Here is a 15,990-nt window from a genome sequence, read left to right as displayed (position 1 = left end):
GCTGAGGCTGCCCATGCGCATCACGGTTGCATTTAGCTGCGGTTTGCTCGTAGTTTAGATACCACGGCCGCCGCGGGGTGCCGCGACGAGTCCACTGGTTAAGCGCAATAGGCTCGCTGAGAAAATCGCGTTTGTTACATAGCGGGCGCCGAACTTGGAAATAGTGTCGTCGTTAACATGCAGCACTAGTCTACAAAAATGAAAATTGAACTTGCCGCCACGATGCCGTTTAGACGGCGGAGTGTTGCGGCAACGCCCCACTCTACCGTAGCCTTCGCTGTACAAGGTATTGAACAAGGAGTGGACGCCCCGCGGAGCCCGTGTGTGATTGCCACTAACTCCGCTTCTGCTAAATACGCTCAAGTAATTTGTGCGGCAAAGTATTTCGGAGACAGCCTATGTTCACTTGAAATATATTTCTCCACTGCGATTAACAGCGGTTCAGAGCCCCTTTCGAGCGATATGTGAGGGGGGCACAGTCTAGGTGCACCTAACCATCGTAGCTTTTTACGTGCGGTGTTTTCGCCGCTCCGTTTGGGTTGAAGCGATGGAAAGCACGAGGGTTACTTCGCTCGCTGTGGCTTCCACGCTTCCTCACCCCACCGTTCTGACAGCCAGTGGCCGCTGTCATCCAGTGCGATGTGTTTATGTTTGTTTCTGCGTGCTTGGACCACGCTTGTAAATTTGGTTAGTAATCAAATGTTCACTAGTTTATATGGCCAATAAGTCCTCTATCCTTATTTCGTATGGCTGTCTACTAATTTGCTATTCCAATCCTGTACTCGCCTTTTGGGCTAAACCGCGACTTTGCTTCCTTTGTAGCAATAACCAAATCCTTAAACAAAATTGTTGACTAAGGGTACATCTAAAACGCCAACAATACTGGCATTGTCTGCGTTTCCATAGGATTCGAGTTAATGATTCCTTCAAGCATTATCCCCCGCAGGGGCGTCTGCGTCAGCAGGCGTTTGGTGGGTTGCGACACCACGGACCCGAGCACACGAGGGTTGGCCCCTCCCGCGTGTAGCCGTGCGCGGCTTAGCCGTGTCTGGGGAAAGGGGGATCCTGGGGGTTGAGCCGATGCTGGGTGTCTGGACCTTTAAGGCCCCCCAGCGGAGGCAACACACCTCTTTGGCCTCTGCTTCACATAGACGGCACCCCCGGACTGACCCATCCGGGGGAAATCGGTAGTTGCCTTTTCCTGTCTCTCTCTCCCTACAACCTTCGTCTTTTCCTTACTTTTCACCTTTCCTGTCTCCTTCTCACTTCTTTATTACTTCCGACCTTTCTGGCAGCAAGGGTTAACCTTGTGTGAGTAGCCAACCTTGGTTATATCATATTGGGTTATAGCAGCAACGTACAGCTGGCGTTTGCAGGCCCTGTTGTTCAGGCCCTGCAGCGTCCCCTTGTTGGACTCCATGGTGGGTGGCTAGCGTTGCTGCCGAAAACTACACTTCCACACATGGCTGTTTCCTTCCCTCCACTACCTGATCGCCCTCAGAAAAGAGGGTGCACCGATGAAGTCTTCCAGTTTTTTGGCCGCCAAAAAGAATCATTCCCACGTTTCCATGTGATTCATTCTGCAAACCCAGATAAACAAGTACGAACGATCTCACCCTTCCTTGTTTCCAAGTCATTGACTGAAGTCTTTGGTCTTGGTTATAAGGCGTCGAGGATGGCAAGTGGTGATCTCCTCTTGGAGCTCCGCGACCAAAAACAATATGATAACTTGTCAAAACTAGTGTCATTTGGGGAAACCCAGATAATTATTACCCCGCACCGCACGATGAACACCACCCGTGGTGTTGTCTCTGACGATGACTTGATGGAGCTCACTGAGGCTGAACTCTTGGAGGGCTTCAGTGACCAGAATGTTATCAATGTTAAACGAATTAAGATGAGGCGAGATGGAAAAGAGATAAAGACGAAACGCCTGATACTCACCTTCGGCTCAAGTGTCCTTCCCGAGTCCATCGAGGCCGGTTATATCAAACTTCGTGTTCGGCCATACATTCCCAATCCTCTCAGATGCTTTAAGTGCCAACGTTTCGGCCACAGTTCACAGAACTGTCGAGGCCGGCTGACTTGTGCCAAGTGCAGTGACAACGAACATTCCTCTGAAACGTGTCGGAACACTCCACATTGTGTTAATTGTGATGGCGAGCATGCCGCATACTCGCGGTCATGCCCGTCCTGGAAGAAAGAAAAAGAAATAGTCACAATCAAGGTAAAAGAAAACATATCTTTCAAGGAGGCACGTAGGCGGGTGTCATACCTGTCTAAGAGTAGCTTTGCCGATGTGGCGCGTAAGGGGGCAGCGTCACAACGGCCTCCGGCGGCTGTCCGACCCACAGGCAGTGAGTCGGCAGTTACGCCATCTGCCCCCGCGGCGGTTGCAGCTAGCGCTGCTCCGTCTACCCAGAATGAGGAACCATCGACCCCGAAGGTGGACGCAGCCGAGGCTGCCCCAGCCTCCGAGACCCCTTCCAGCGCTGGCAACGGCCAGCGCAGCGAAATCCCTCTGGGAGCCCCATCGACCTCCGGGCTGGTGGGCGCAGGGGTCTTCCCCTCCAAGGCGGGACTCCCTCTGAAAACCTCTCGCTCGCAAGAGCGCTTGTCCGGCGCCTCACACGAGGCAATGGACATTACGCCTGTCCCCAAGGCGCACCAAACGCCTAAGGAGCGTCGAGAATCGCTCGAACGCTTCAAAAAGAACAAAACACCTATTACAGGGCCTCGAAGGGGCTCTGTAATCTAAGGCATCTTTCCGTTTCCGTACACACAGCACCAATTTACCCTAAATATGGATACACAAATTATTCAATGGAACGTCAGAGGTCTTCTTAGAAACCTGGATGACGTACAAGAACTCATACACAAACACAATCCAAAAGTGCTGTGTTTACAGGAAACACACCTAAAATCAAAACACACAAACTTTCTCCGACAGTATATAACTTTTCGCAAAGATCGCGATGATGCTATCGCATCATCGGGAGGTGTAGCTATAGTTATCCACAAAAGCATTGCGTGTCAACATTTACAGCACCAAACGCCTCTTGAAGCAGTGGCAGTTCGAGCTGTCCTCCTAAACAAACTTATCACCATTAGCTCGCTTTACGTACCCCCACACTACAAGTTAAACAGACATGAATTCCAGTCATTTATAGACGAATTGCCAGAATCTTATGTTGTTCTTGGCGATCTCAATGCGCACAGCTCCCTGTGGGCTGACTGTCGTATAGATGCGCGAGGTCGTCTTGTTGAACAGTTCCTTTTTTCTTCTGGTGCGTGCCTTTTGGATAAGAAGAAACCCACTTATTACTGTCTTGCAAATAATACCTTTTCTTCAATTGATCTCAGCATAGTTTCCTCGTCTATACTGCCTGAACTGGAGTGGGAAGTTGCGAACAATCCTTACGGAAGCGACCACTTCCCCATACTATTAACAACACTTAAAGAAAACGAATATCTACCACAGGCTCCTAGGTGGCAGGTTGACACAGCCGACTGGGAGAAATTCCGAACCATAACTAGCATATCATGGGATGACATGTCCTCGTTACAAATTGATGCTGCTGTGGATTACCTTACAGCTTTTATTATAGATGCCGCATCTAAATGCATACGTGAAGTAAGTGGCTCGGCATGCAAACGGCATGTCCCGTGGTGGAACGATGAATGTAGAGTCGCACGTAGGAATCAAAACAAAGCGTGGGGGTTGCTACGCGCTTCGCCCACTGCAGAGAATCTTGTTAACTTTAAGAAAGTTAAGTCTCAAGGCAGGAGAACCCGCCGACAGGCCAGAAGAGAGAGCTGGCAAAAGTTTTTATCGAACATCAACTCGTTTACAGATGAGGCGAAAGTCTGGAACCGCGTAAATAGAATTAGAGGGAGACAAACATATTCACTCCCTCTGGTAAACACACAGGGTGATACGCTGCAACATCAGGCAGACTGACTTGGGGAGCACTTTGAGAGTGTGTCAAGTTCAAAACATTATTCAAAATCCTTCCTGAAATATAAGCAAATAGAAGAATGTAAGCCACTCAAAAGAAAATGTCCACAGAGTGAATCCTACAACTGCCCATTCAGTATTGCTGAGTTGAAAGCTGCCTTGAGCTCATGCAAGAGCTCTGCACCCGGATCTTACAGAATCATGTATGAAATGCTCAAAAACTTACCCGATGACACGCAAGTTACACTACTCACACTTTTCAACACCATCTGGGATGCAGGGTACCTTCCAACCGCATGGAAGGAAGCTATTGTGGTCCCTGTTTTGAAACAAGGCAAAGACCCTTCCTCAGTGGCAAGTTACCGCCCGATAGCCCTCACAAGTTGCCTTTGTAAGGTATTTGAAAAAGTGATTAATCGGCGACTGATCCATTTCCTTGAAATGAGCAAAATGCTTGATCCTTATCAATGCGGCTTTCGAGAAGGGCGGTCCACGACCGATCATCTCGTACGTGTTGAAGCAAATATTCGGGAGGCATTCATACATAAACAATTCTTCCTATCGATATTTCTCGATATGGAAAAGGCGTATGACACAACGTGGCGTTACGGAATCTTAAGAGACCTGTCAGAAATGGGCATCCACGGTAATATGCTTAACATAATGGAAAGCTATCTGTCAAATCGTACGTTCCGGGTAAAAGTAGGCAATGCACTTTCACGTCCTTTTACGCAAGAAACGGGTGTACCCCAAGGAGGTGTGCTCAGCTGCACGCTCTTCATCGTGAAGATGAACACGCTTCGCGCTTCATTACCTCAGGCCATCTTTTACTCTGTCTACGTGGACGACATTCAGATAGCTTTCAAATCCTGTAACCTCGCAGTGTGCGAGAGACAGGTACAGCATGGCCTGAACAAAGTCTCAATGTGGGCAGACAGGAATGGATTTAAGATCAATCCTAACAAAAGCACTTGCGTTCTTTTTACAAGAAAAAGAGGAATGATCCCAGACCCTTGCTTAGAACTGGGTGGACAACAAATACCTGTAAACAAAGAACACAAATTTCTAGGTGTCATACTTGACTACAGACTCACTTTCGTCCCCCACATTAAACATCTTAAAGAAAAATGTCTAAAAACGATGAACATAATGAAACTCCTATCCCAGAGTACATGGGGTAGTGACAGGATGTCTTTATTGAAACTCTATAAAAGCCTCATTCGTTCACGCCTAGACTATGGTGCCGTGATTTATCACTCTGTCGCCCCGAGTGCGCTAAAAATGCTAGACCCTATTCACCATCTAGGTATCCGTTTAGCCACGGGCGCTTTCAGGACAAGTCCTGTTGAAAGTTTATACGACGAATCGAACGAGTGGTCACTTCATCTCCAGAGAACATACATCAGCCAAACATATTTTCTGAAAGTTCACTCTAATCCTCAGCATCCGTGTTATACTACCATTAATGATTTGACATATGCTACACTGTTTCGTAATCGTCCTTCCGTAAGACAGCCTTTCTCGCTGCGTGTGAGGGAGCTTAGTCATGAAATGCATGTTCCACTTCTCGAACTTCGCCTAATGCATCCAGCCAAGCTGCTACCTCCTTGGGAGTGGCAGTTGATACAATGCGATACATCTTTCATGGAAGTTACAAAAAACGCTCCAGAGATTGCAATCCAAATGCATTTCCGGGAACTCCAGCACAAATACTCCTGTGCGGAGTTCTACACAGACGCATCGAAGTCACACGACGGGGTGTCCTATGCAGCCGTCGGTCCATCTTTCTCGGAATCCGATTTACTGCATCCGGAAACTAGTATCTTCACGGCTGAGGCCTACGCAATATTATCGACCGTGAAGCATATAAGGAAATCAAAACTAAAAAAATCAGTTATATATACGGACTCCCTTAGTGTTGTGAAGTCTTTGATGTCATTTTGTAAGCACAAAGATCCAGTAATCAATGAACTATATTCCGTCTTATGTAAAGCGTATATATGTAACCAGCATGTCATCATATGCTGGGTGCCGGGTCATAGGGGCATCGAAGGTAACGTTCTAGTGGACCAGATGGCCACATCAATTTCATTACATGCAGTTAGTCCTACTGCTTCGGTCCCTGTCAAAGACCTGAAGCCTTTCTTAAGAAGGAAACTACGAAAGCACTGGCAACGCATGTGGGACGAAGAAATAAATAATAAACTGCATGTAATAAAGCCACAATTAGGTTTCTGGCCTCCTGTAACAAAATCCCGCAGGACAGATGTCCTATTCTGCCGTCTAAGAATAGGACACACTTTTGGCACACATAACTTTTTACTCACGGGAAACGAGCCTCCAAACTGTGGTAGATGCGGGGAGAGGCTGACCGTCCTCCACGTCCTACTGGAGTGTCGGGAAGCCGAATCCGAAAGAAAGAAACATTTTCTCTTAGCATACCGGCACCACATCCCCCTTCATCCCGTTATGTTACTTGGTCCAGAACCACTCTTTGACACCAACGCCGTCCTAGGTTTTTTGAAAGATGTTGTATTGCATGTTATTAGCCCCACACGTTCGTAGCGCCTCCTCTCTATAGAGGATAGCGCTGTGATAGTTCTTTTGTATAGCACGTGCCTCTAGGCTCTTGTGTTTCAAGGGCTCTGGTGAGGCAACAGTGCTCCAGGTATTTTTTATTATCTCATATATTTTCTATTCTGTGTCATTCTTTTACGATGGATTTTATTGTTCATAGTGTTCGTCATTAATCATCGCCATAATTTTATATCACGCAGATTTTATGCACTTTACAGCAAATATTTTTAGGCCACTTTACAGCCAAGTCACATCTCCATAATACATCGTCAACATCACCACTTGTCATGGCGCTCTTTGGCCACACCTGGCCCTTGCGCCATTAAACACCACATATCATCATCAAGCATTATTCAAGGAAGCTCGTTCGATAAGTTTGCGAACGGTAACATGAACGCATTCCTTAACCCTATTTTATATGTGAACATTGTCTAACACTAATCAAACGTCGGTTCTCGCACATGGCCGTGGCCGTCAAGGTAGCGAACGACTAGTGTGCTGTCGTTTCTTGTGCCTTAGCCTGTGCTCTTAGTACCTCGCGCTATGTATTTAGCTATGAAGCCAATGACCCCGTGACGTGCAAGTTATAATTCTTCCTTGAAGCAAGGGCAGCTCTGACAGCTGCCTACAAGAGCTGTTGAAAGTTTTTTTGTTTCTAAGTTCTTTCTTGTTCTTTTCTTTCCAGGTGAACCCTTGAGGCCGAAAGGCAGAAAGAGCAGCCGTGATCAAGATGGCCGCCGAGAGGAACTCGTGCCTAGTGGTTCTTGTCTACAAAAATGCGATGCAGCATCCAAGAAAGTGCGCACTTTCTCAACGACGACATCTGCTGCCTTTGTTTTGTATGGACCAGTTTCATGTTACACGAACGAGTGGGACTGGCTCCTTGTGGACTTCAATGAAATCCCTCCCGATGCCCCTGTGCCTGACCCTGACTTGTCTTGTCTGAAAGGAACAAAAGCTGTATAAATATCCGTTTCAATATGGAAGTTATTTTGTTTAACTAACGCAGTTTCTTAATCGCACTGATTGCGAATACCGAATATTTTCGCGTTTCGAAACAAATAGATCCAAAGTTAACATCAAGTGTTTTGGTGTTAACAATACAGTAATTATTTGCTTTGATTAAATAATCGCGCCTCCAATGCCAATCACAAGAGAGGTGCATCAGAATAAGAAGCTGCGTTTTTGCTTTTAGTCATCCGCTGCTCCGCGTCAATGACAATAGAACGAAACAAGGAACATCACGTCACCACATGAAATTACAAGGAGCCAACTACCAAACACTGCTTTTATTGTGATGCAGACATAGCGAGACTCGTAAAACAGTAAATTCCTTTACTAATCGTAACAACACACTTACACAACACCATCCGTACCCAGGATGATGAGAGCTACCAAGGTACTGCGCATGACTTGAGATTAGGGAGCCCCTAAAGTTCATTAAAACGCTTGGGTGTGCAACAATATTTGCCAAGCCTGCTTACCACCAGGTGCATGCATCTGCTGCTTATGTATGTGCTATTAAATGTTATCAATAAGAAAACGATGCAATGAGTAGCACTGACGATTGATTCAGTAGTTTGTATTCTATTAGCTAATTTTATGCAAGTCAAATTTTGTTGCAGTTTCCTTTAGGTATTGTGAACTGTGCAATTAATAAACATAACCATTAAACGACAATATACATCACACTATATGAAAACAAACTGTATAGATCACATCAGGTTGTACACCATTTACTTGAGAACTTCTGTAAAGCTTCTCTTCTCATAAATTCGTACATGTGAATGGCTCCTACATAATGCTTTTGACCTTTGTCCTGAACACATTCATTCTTGACATTGGAAGGCTGCATAAAAATGTGAACAAGCTGAAGTATCGATACTTGATGTCCACCCAGCCTGCTCAGAAATGTACGGAGACATGTTCTCTGCAGCAGTGGCACCTTTTCTATTGACACAACTAAAACAAATTCCCTGGCTCTCTTGCAGTTGACTGTCCAAACCGTTTATTATATCACAAAAGGGTTGTTTCGTGCAAGATGCATTTTTTCGCAGTTCTAAATATGACTGTTACTCCAACAGTGTGCGAACTTGGGCTAGCCGGTACATACAGGTCAGACAAAAGCACTATTGCTGTGCATTGCATTTTTGGGAAATGCAGCCTGCAAGCAGCTGTCGCATCATACTGTTCATTGAATCTAGGTACTTCATGAAGACTTCGAGAGACGAATCTGCCAGCACATAAGGACATACTACAGTGTAACCTTTGAAGAGCTCTGTTGTTCTCTGAATGATAATAAAACATGCCAAGTGTTTTGGACATCAGGCTTCTCTGTATTTCCCTAATTCACTGTTCCATTCTCTTGAATACTGAAAGTGGCAGCCGCCTAACAAAAACTAATAAATATATAGAGATACACTTCACACTCTTTTATATTTTAAACTTGTTCATTGCAGGAAGTCTAAAGCTGGGGGCACTGTTCTGGGCCGGTTTTTCAGGCTCTATGACGTAGGGCATGTTACACATACTCATAGTGTTGCCAAGAATTGGAAGCGAGTTGATTGTATGTAACTAAATAACCCAACCCTACATGGAGTTTTATTCTTTGCGCAGCCTACGCTAGAAGATACAAGCCGTAGGGCATGAAAAAGAACGCAAAAGGGTATTCAAAATAGCACAAGCAGTGCGTGGCTTCTCATAAGCGAAAGTGGTTGGGTGTGCCATTCCTAAATATCTCCAATGTGGCATGTCTGACACTGCGTATGACATTGCTTTGTGCTTCTATAACAAATGCTTTCTCCGTGACCCTGATGTACCGCTGCTTCGCAAAATTTGCAAGCTGCGCTTGCATCTCAGAGCCTGTTCTAAATCAGTACAACAATAAGTTCTAGTAGCGTAGTTGACATTGTAGCTAAACAGGCAATGCACCCGCAAAGCAGACTACTAGTTGCCCATTAGAGCAACATGATGGTCGCCAAAAGGAGATACAGTCGAGGACGTCAGAGGATTGGGTGGTGTGATAAAGTCACTTGATTCAAGCCAGAGGTAATTTGAGATTGCTGGGAGAGGTCTCCAACCTTGAGTGGATGTACCTAAATTAGTTGCATGATGGTGACAAAAGAAGCCCGAATTTCTGTGGGCCGTCTAGCGTATATAGAATGACCATCGTCAACTCGTTCCTGTAAAAGGATAAGTATTGGTCCTGCATCCCTTCCTCACCCAAATTATTGTAGACTTTTTCATAGTTGTGTCCACACAGAGGAATGAACTTTTTTATGTCCTAAATACTACACTCTCTGATTGGGTTTGCTCTGTGTGTTGGACCCCATGAGAGTGGTTCAATATTAGTACCTCTGGAATATAACCATAGCACGGTGCCTTTCTAACTGATAAAGGACTCATGACATTTGACATTGGACATTTTGTACTTTTATTTTCTTTTCCGTTTCTCCCAGTGTGAATAAAATTGTTAGTTCTATTGCCGCAAATGACCTGTAGAGCCTCCTAGTGGCAACTTATGTGGTTTCTTCTTTATTCAGTAGGCTATAAAAACTTCTCCCACATCTTCACTGCAATAATGGTGTAAACTTGCCCCGAGACAAACTTTTGTCGCAAAAATGGGCAGAGTAAGCTCATACATTGAGAGAATGAGAAAAAGATGAGAAGCATAAACCACCAATATATTGGGGAGTGCGCTTTCTGGCAGATGCCGCAATTTCCCGCAATTGTTATTTCTCTAACACACGAGCGCAACCAATAGTCACACATGTGTTTATGAGAAATGCGTGTGTGGATCCAAGACGAGCTTTGCACTCTATCTTTTCCCCTGTGCCATTCCAGTACCTTTCAACACCCTTCTATTCAATCTACGAAGCCTTCGACATTGAAGAATCCTGCGTGGTGGACTACAAAGCTAAAACATAAATATAATTGGCCAATGTGCAGATTGATTACTGAACCCCGCGCACAGACAACCGTCAGATGGATCCATTATATGGTCAGCTTTGTTTAATGCCGATTTTTTTACAAGCAGACATTGTTACCTTTAATAAAAAGGTGGAGGGAACGAGGTTAGCTTTAGTCAATTCAATATATTTTCAAAGCTGAATAAGAAAGCTTTGTTTTGCTCTGTGCATGTTATGCGGTAATGCAAAACACTGCATTTCATAACAATGTTTACTGAAAGTGAAAGTGTGAATGCTTTTAATGTGTTCACAGAAGTTGCGCAACACCTGTGGCAAACTGTGTTGCTTAGCTGCGATCAGTGGTTTATTATCTCTACATAATGCATAAAACACGCGCCCAAAAATGCAAGAACTATGCTTTGATGCACCATGTCTGATTAAAATTGCTCTCCAGAATATTTCCTGCAATGCCGCAACCTACTTCAGTTGTGACCAATACATACAAATGAGAACGTTACTGTGAGCAGCTTCAATCCACTCAACATGTAACGCAAAAATTAGAGTACTAAGAACATAAACTCAAACCTAGTGCAATGTTTGCTCATGACGGAGAGGCTAAGTAGTAAGGGAACAATTTTTCTTTCGTTACCTAGACATAGAAGTAAATATAGAGACTAAACTGAGAGTAACTGACCAGCAAGCACCTGGACCATTGTCAAAAATGCCACACCACATATGCGCTTCTTTTATGAGGTCATTGCGCAGGAGAAGGGTGATAAAACATTTCTTTCACAAGCCACGGCCTCATTGGCTGTTTACGCACCATCCGATAACGCGGTATTCGGTAAGATAAGTTCCCAACGACGAAGGCGACATGGTTACCGTGAAATTTAGATCTCTCCGAAAGCGCAGCTGCTCTGCGATGTCTGCACTGACTGTGTTATTTCTTTCACATTTCTTATATTGAGATGCAACTGTAGATAGATACTCGTAGTCAAGTCAAGCTGAGAAATTAACGAAATCTGTGCAGTCGAGTTGGCCAACTGTTGCGAATGGCCGAAGTCAACTATTTGTTCGTGCGTGCACATTAAAGGCATTGTGTTCGAATGCTTTCTAAGATTATCATGCTCAGTTACGAACGCTCTGGTGGAAGTTGGCCTAGTATGTATCACAAAAACAGTACGTGCACACTAAGAAAATGAAGGTTTTTCGTTCGCGTTTGTGGAGTCCTTCCTAAGGGGCAGGACGGCGGTCGTCAAGGTGGGGCAGACCAAATCGGAACCATTCTCGCTTGGAAACAGAGGCACGCTACAAGGGGCGGTGATCTACCCCCTCCTGTTTCACACTGCAATGCACGGACTCTCGAAGCGGCTGGCTGCCGTACCAAACGTGGGACACGCGCTGTACGCCGACGACATTACGATCTGGCGTCCGGGAGGCTCGGAGGCGACAGTGGAACAGGCGCTCCAGGAGGCCTTGGACGTGACCCAGTCCTTCCTGGAGGGCACGGGTCTCCAACTCTCCCCGAACAAGTCAGAGCTCATGTTATACAGACCGGCAAGGCAGGGCGTTCGGGGGCTCGTGCCGCTCGAGCAGATCTCCATGCATGTGTACACGTGGGACGGCCAGAAGATCCCCAGGGTGAATTCGGTTAGAGTTCCAGGATTGTTGCTCGATGCCAGGGGCTGTAATGCCAAAACCATTGCGCATCTGACCGCCAAAACGGAGAATATTCTCAGATTAATCATGAGAGTCTCCAATAAGAAGGGGGGCCTAGGCGAGGACAACCTACTTAGGGTGCATCACGCTTTTCTTATGAGCCACATTAACTATGTGGTCTCGGCCCTGCAGAGGACTAAAACTGAAAGGGACAAGCTTGACACGTTGATGCGGAAAAGCGTCAAGAAGGTACTGGGTATTCCGGTCGCGGCCAGCACGGACAGGCTAATGCAGCTCGGCGTTCATAACACCACCCTCGCACTCATAGAGGCGGAACGAGTGGCGCAGATCACGAGGCTTTCGGGCTCCAGCGCCGGCAGGCGCCTCTTGGAGGCGGCGGGCTTGCAGCCGCGTTACAATCACAGCGAGGCGGTTCAGCTGGACGAGAACTCCAGAGGGACCTACGTCGTCGCTCCCTTCCCTAGAAACGTTCACCCACAGCATAATGCGGGCAGGCGAGCAGCCCGTGCCAGGGCGATATTGAAGAAAACGGTCGGCATGTAAGCCTTCGTGGACGCAGCTCAATATGGGCGCTCCGGTAAATTCACGGTGACGGCGCTCAGCGAAAAGGGCGAGCTCCTATCTGCGGCCTCGGTAGGCGCTATGACGGCCGACGTGGCAGAGCAGGTGGCGGTTGCGCTGGCGATGCAGGATTCAAAAAGGCCGTATATTTACACTGACTCACGCGCGGCCGTCAGGGATTTCGCTTCGGGAATGGTTGCGAGACAGGTGGGTCGATTCTGAAAAGCAAGTCCAGAACTAATTGTGACCCCGTGCCTTGCATTATATTATATGGTGCCCCGCTCACATGTGCGACAACGTGCTGCCGGGCCGCCCGAACCCCAATAAGACTGCTCACCGCCGTGCGCGAGAATTAACGCGCCGCGACGGCGGTGGGGCTACATTGGATCCGGAGGAGCTCGGCCACTGCGACCCCTTATTAACCTTTCATGAGATCGTTTCCCACTATAAAGAGGAACGCAGGCGCTTCCCGCCTCCACACCCAAATCTATGCATATCTCAGTCGATCACGCTTAGGATGCTTCAGAGGAGGTCGTATCCCTCGCGAGGTTTCTTAAGCAGGATTCACCCAGAAATTAACCCACAGTGCCCGGATTGTGGGGAGGAGGTTAGCACTCTATCTCATATGCTCTGGCAGTGTGCCGCGTTACAGGATACGTCCCTCACCAGCGAACGGGACTGGGATGAGGCCATATCTAGTACGGAACTCAAGCTCCAGTCCATGGCCGTCCAGAGGGCCCGTGAAAGAGCGGAGAGGCTTGGCCTCCCGATTCCGACATGGGAGCAGCCAGCGGCGAGCCGGGGGCCCCAACGGGTCTCCACGGCTAGTCCCTCAGGACCTCAATAAAAGTTCATTGTCTGTCTGTCTCTCTGTCCGTTTTTCTATCTCTAACATGTGCTGGTTCTCCCGTACATCCGATTCTCGCCGGCAAGTTAATTTTGAGACGCCGCGCAAAAGGCGCTGTATTACTTCAAAAGATAAAGCTGCTGCTACAAAGAGTAGCTGTTCCTTTTCAGCTCTCTCAAGTAGGCGAGGTTCCCTTGCACATGCACCCCTCGAGTCCTAAGAGGGCGCATTTTCTTTCAACGCATCGCGTGCATCTGGTTGATTCTCGCATATTCGTGGTAACTGTCATTAGGCTGCTTTATTCGTGTTGACGGCGCTTCCGGTCGAGTTGTTTTCCAGTTCTTCATTTTGTAAAGCCCGTCTAGGATACCAGATAAACAATGCTTACAAAATCATACTGCGAAAATTTTCCTGGCACGAAGGCTAGGAAATCGTGTTTCCTGGGAGTTACCTGGCTTGAAGCGTATGCTGGTGTGGCACACCGCATGGCCTGTGGAGACACCTCAGGTTCTTGTGAGCTGAGTAATACCTTCAACGAGTTCAACGCTGCGCATACAATAATAACACGTTGCACGTATGTTACGTATCGCCAATGTTCAGACTTGACTCGTCTTCTGACTTCGATCGCGGGCTGGGCTGTGACAACGCGTCTATGCCCGTCGCCATTCGATAGTGCGGCAACTTCTAAGTTAAAAGGCTTAGTAACGACACGCTAAGACGTTTCCCAATCCCAGAAACTTGTTTGACACCTCTCAGGAAAACGTGAAAACTTGCCACTCGTTGTCAACAGCACGATTGTGGTGTACCGTTTCGTGTGATCCCACATACCAGCATGGTGCCAGACGACAGATAGCACTGTGATCACAAAATGGCGGCGCCCTCAATAAAACACTGTTGTCAAAGGCTTGCATTACAGTATGGACATAGTGTATCATACCGCAGCATAAAATAAGTGTACGTGTCTCTTGTATTCAACATGGCGCATAGCCATTTGCTGGTGCCAGAATGTGTTGTCAAAGACAGTGGTCTACGCGATGGTACTCACATTTTACAGAATGTCAACAACAAATGTAGCACTGCAAGACAAGTGGTATTTACATTCTCCTCTCGCTACAAGACAACAAGTGTATGCCTCTCTGGGCCAGCATTTTCTGAAATAAATGTTATGAACACGAAAAGTATAGGTTACTGCGACTTTTGGGCTGCTAACTTGCTAGCAATAAAATGAGCAGTGGACAGATAATAAACTTTTGCATAGCGACAACCATGTGAAGTTCAGAGGCACTCAAGCCAAGGGCATCATAAGTGAAATTAAAAGTACACTAAAGAGAAAGATTATTTTTTGCTGTGTCGGTAAATTACCCTACCATAAAGCCAAAGAAACCATTCTTACCACAAGACAATGATTGGTAAAGAAGAATAGTTGCAAAAACAGAAGACAAGTGGCAGCACCCCTTTTAGTGTGGCTTTTACGGCCACGCTACAGCCGTTGTAGAACTCCTCTTCACAGCTTCACAATAAAAAAAAAAGTGGCACTACATTGTCATAAATATGTCATGGTGCTGTGTTATTTGTGCTTGCAGTTTACACAAATTGCGATCAGGGAAAGTTAGCAAGAATGACCGAGCTGTTTGTGCTGAAAAACGCACTGCATTTACAAGAAGCACTAGAAAAGATTCGTAATAATGAACAGTACTCTTAAAGGAGCATGGTGACAGTAGTCCGCAAAAAGCAAGTGCTTGCTGGCTGTCCTGCCAGAGATCACGATTTTATAGTATTTAAAGATTATGCAGTTCCCACACACTGTGGGAATCGGTGTAAGCGAAGGTTTCTGTGCTGGTCGCTTTGATTAATGGTAATTAGCGGTGTTGATGACGAATGTATAACGTCTTCGCCGTTTAGTGCAATACGAAAGTGGTGAGCTGATGTTAAACATTACCTTGCATGCACCACTGCGGTTTGTCTGCTTAGTACACAGAACACACAGGAAGATGCGGTTACTTGAGACGTGTTGCGCCATATTTCATAACTTCTGAGTGGCTTGAACATTGTCATTACCTCACATGCCACATTGCATCCTGGCAGAAGTACTAAAGTTGAATTGGATTAGGAGGCACGGCATAGTAGCGCACTATGAATAAATTTTGACACTGTGATGTTTTTTAACGTGTCCCAAAATCGAAGTGCACGTGCGTTTTCTATTTCGCTTCCGTCAAAATGCGCCTGCCGCGCACGGGATCAAATCTACGGCCTCTTACAACGCCATAGCCGCAAAGCTACCACAGGCACAGAAGTGTTGATTTCACAGTCGACCACATTCGTAGTGTCGCCTGAACCCTGCCGTGGACTTTATTGAATGCGGTTCTGCTTCTGCACGCCCGGCGTAATTTGTCCGCTTGACATAGTTGCATGACGTTTCTTGTTTAGAAATAACACGAACATACTGTACCGTACCTTGA

This window comes from Dermacentor andersoni, chromosome 8 (assembly GCF_023375885.2).
Source record: "Dermacentor andersoni chromosome 8, qqDerAnde1_hic_scaffold, whole genome shotgun sequence".
NCBI classification, from domain to species: domain Eukaryota; kingdom Metazoa; phylum Arthropoda; class Arachnida; order Ixodida; family Ixodidae; genus Dermacentor; species Dermacentor andersoni.
This window is presented reverse-complemented; position numbering follows the sequence as displayed.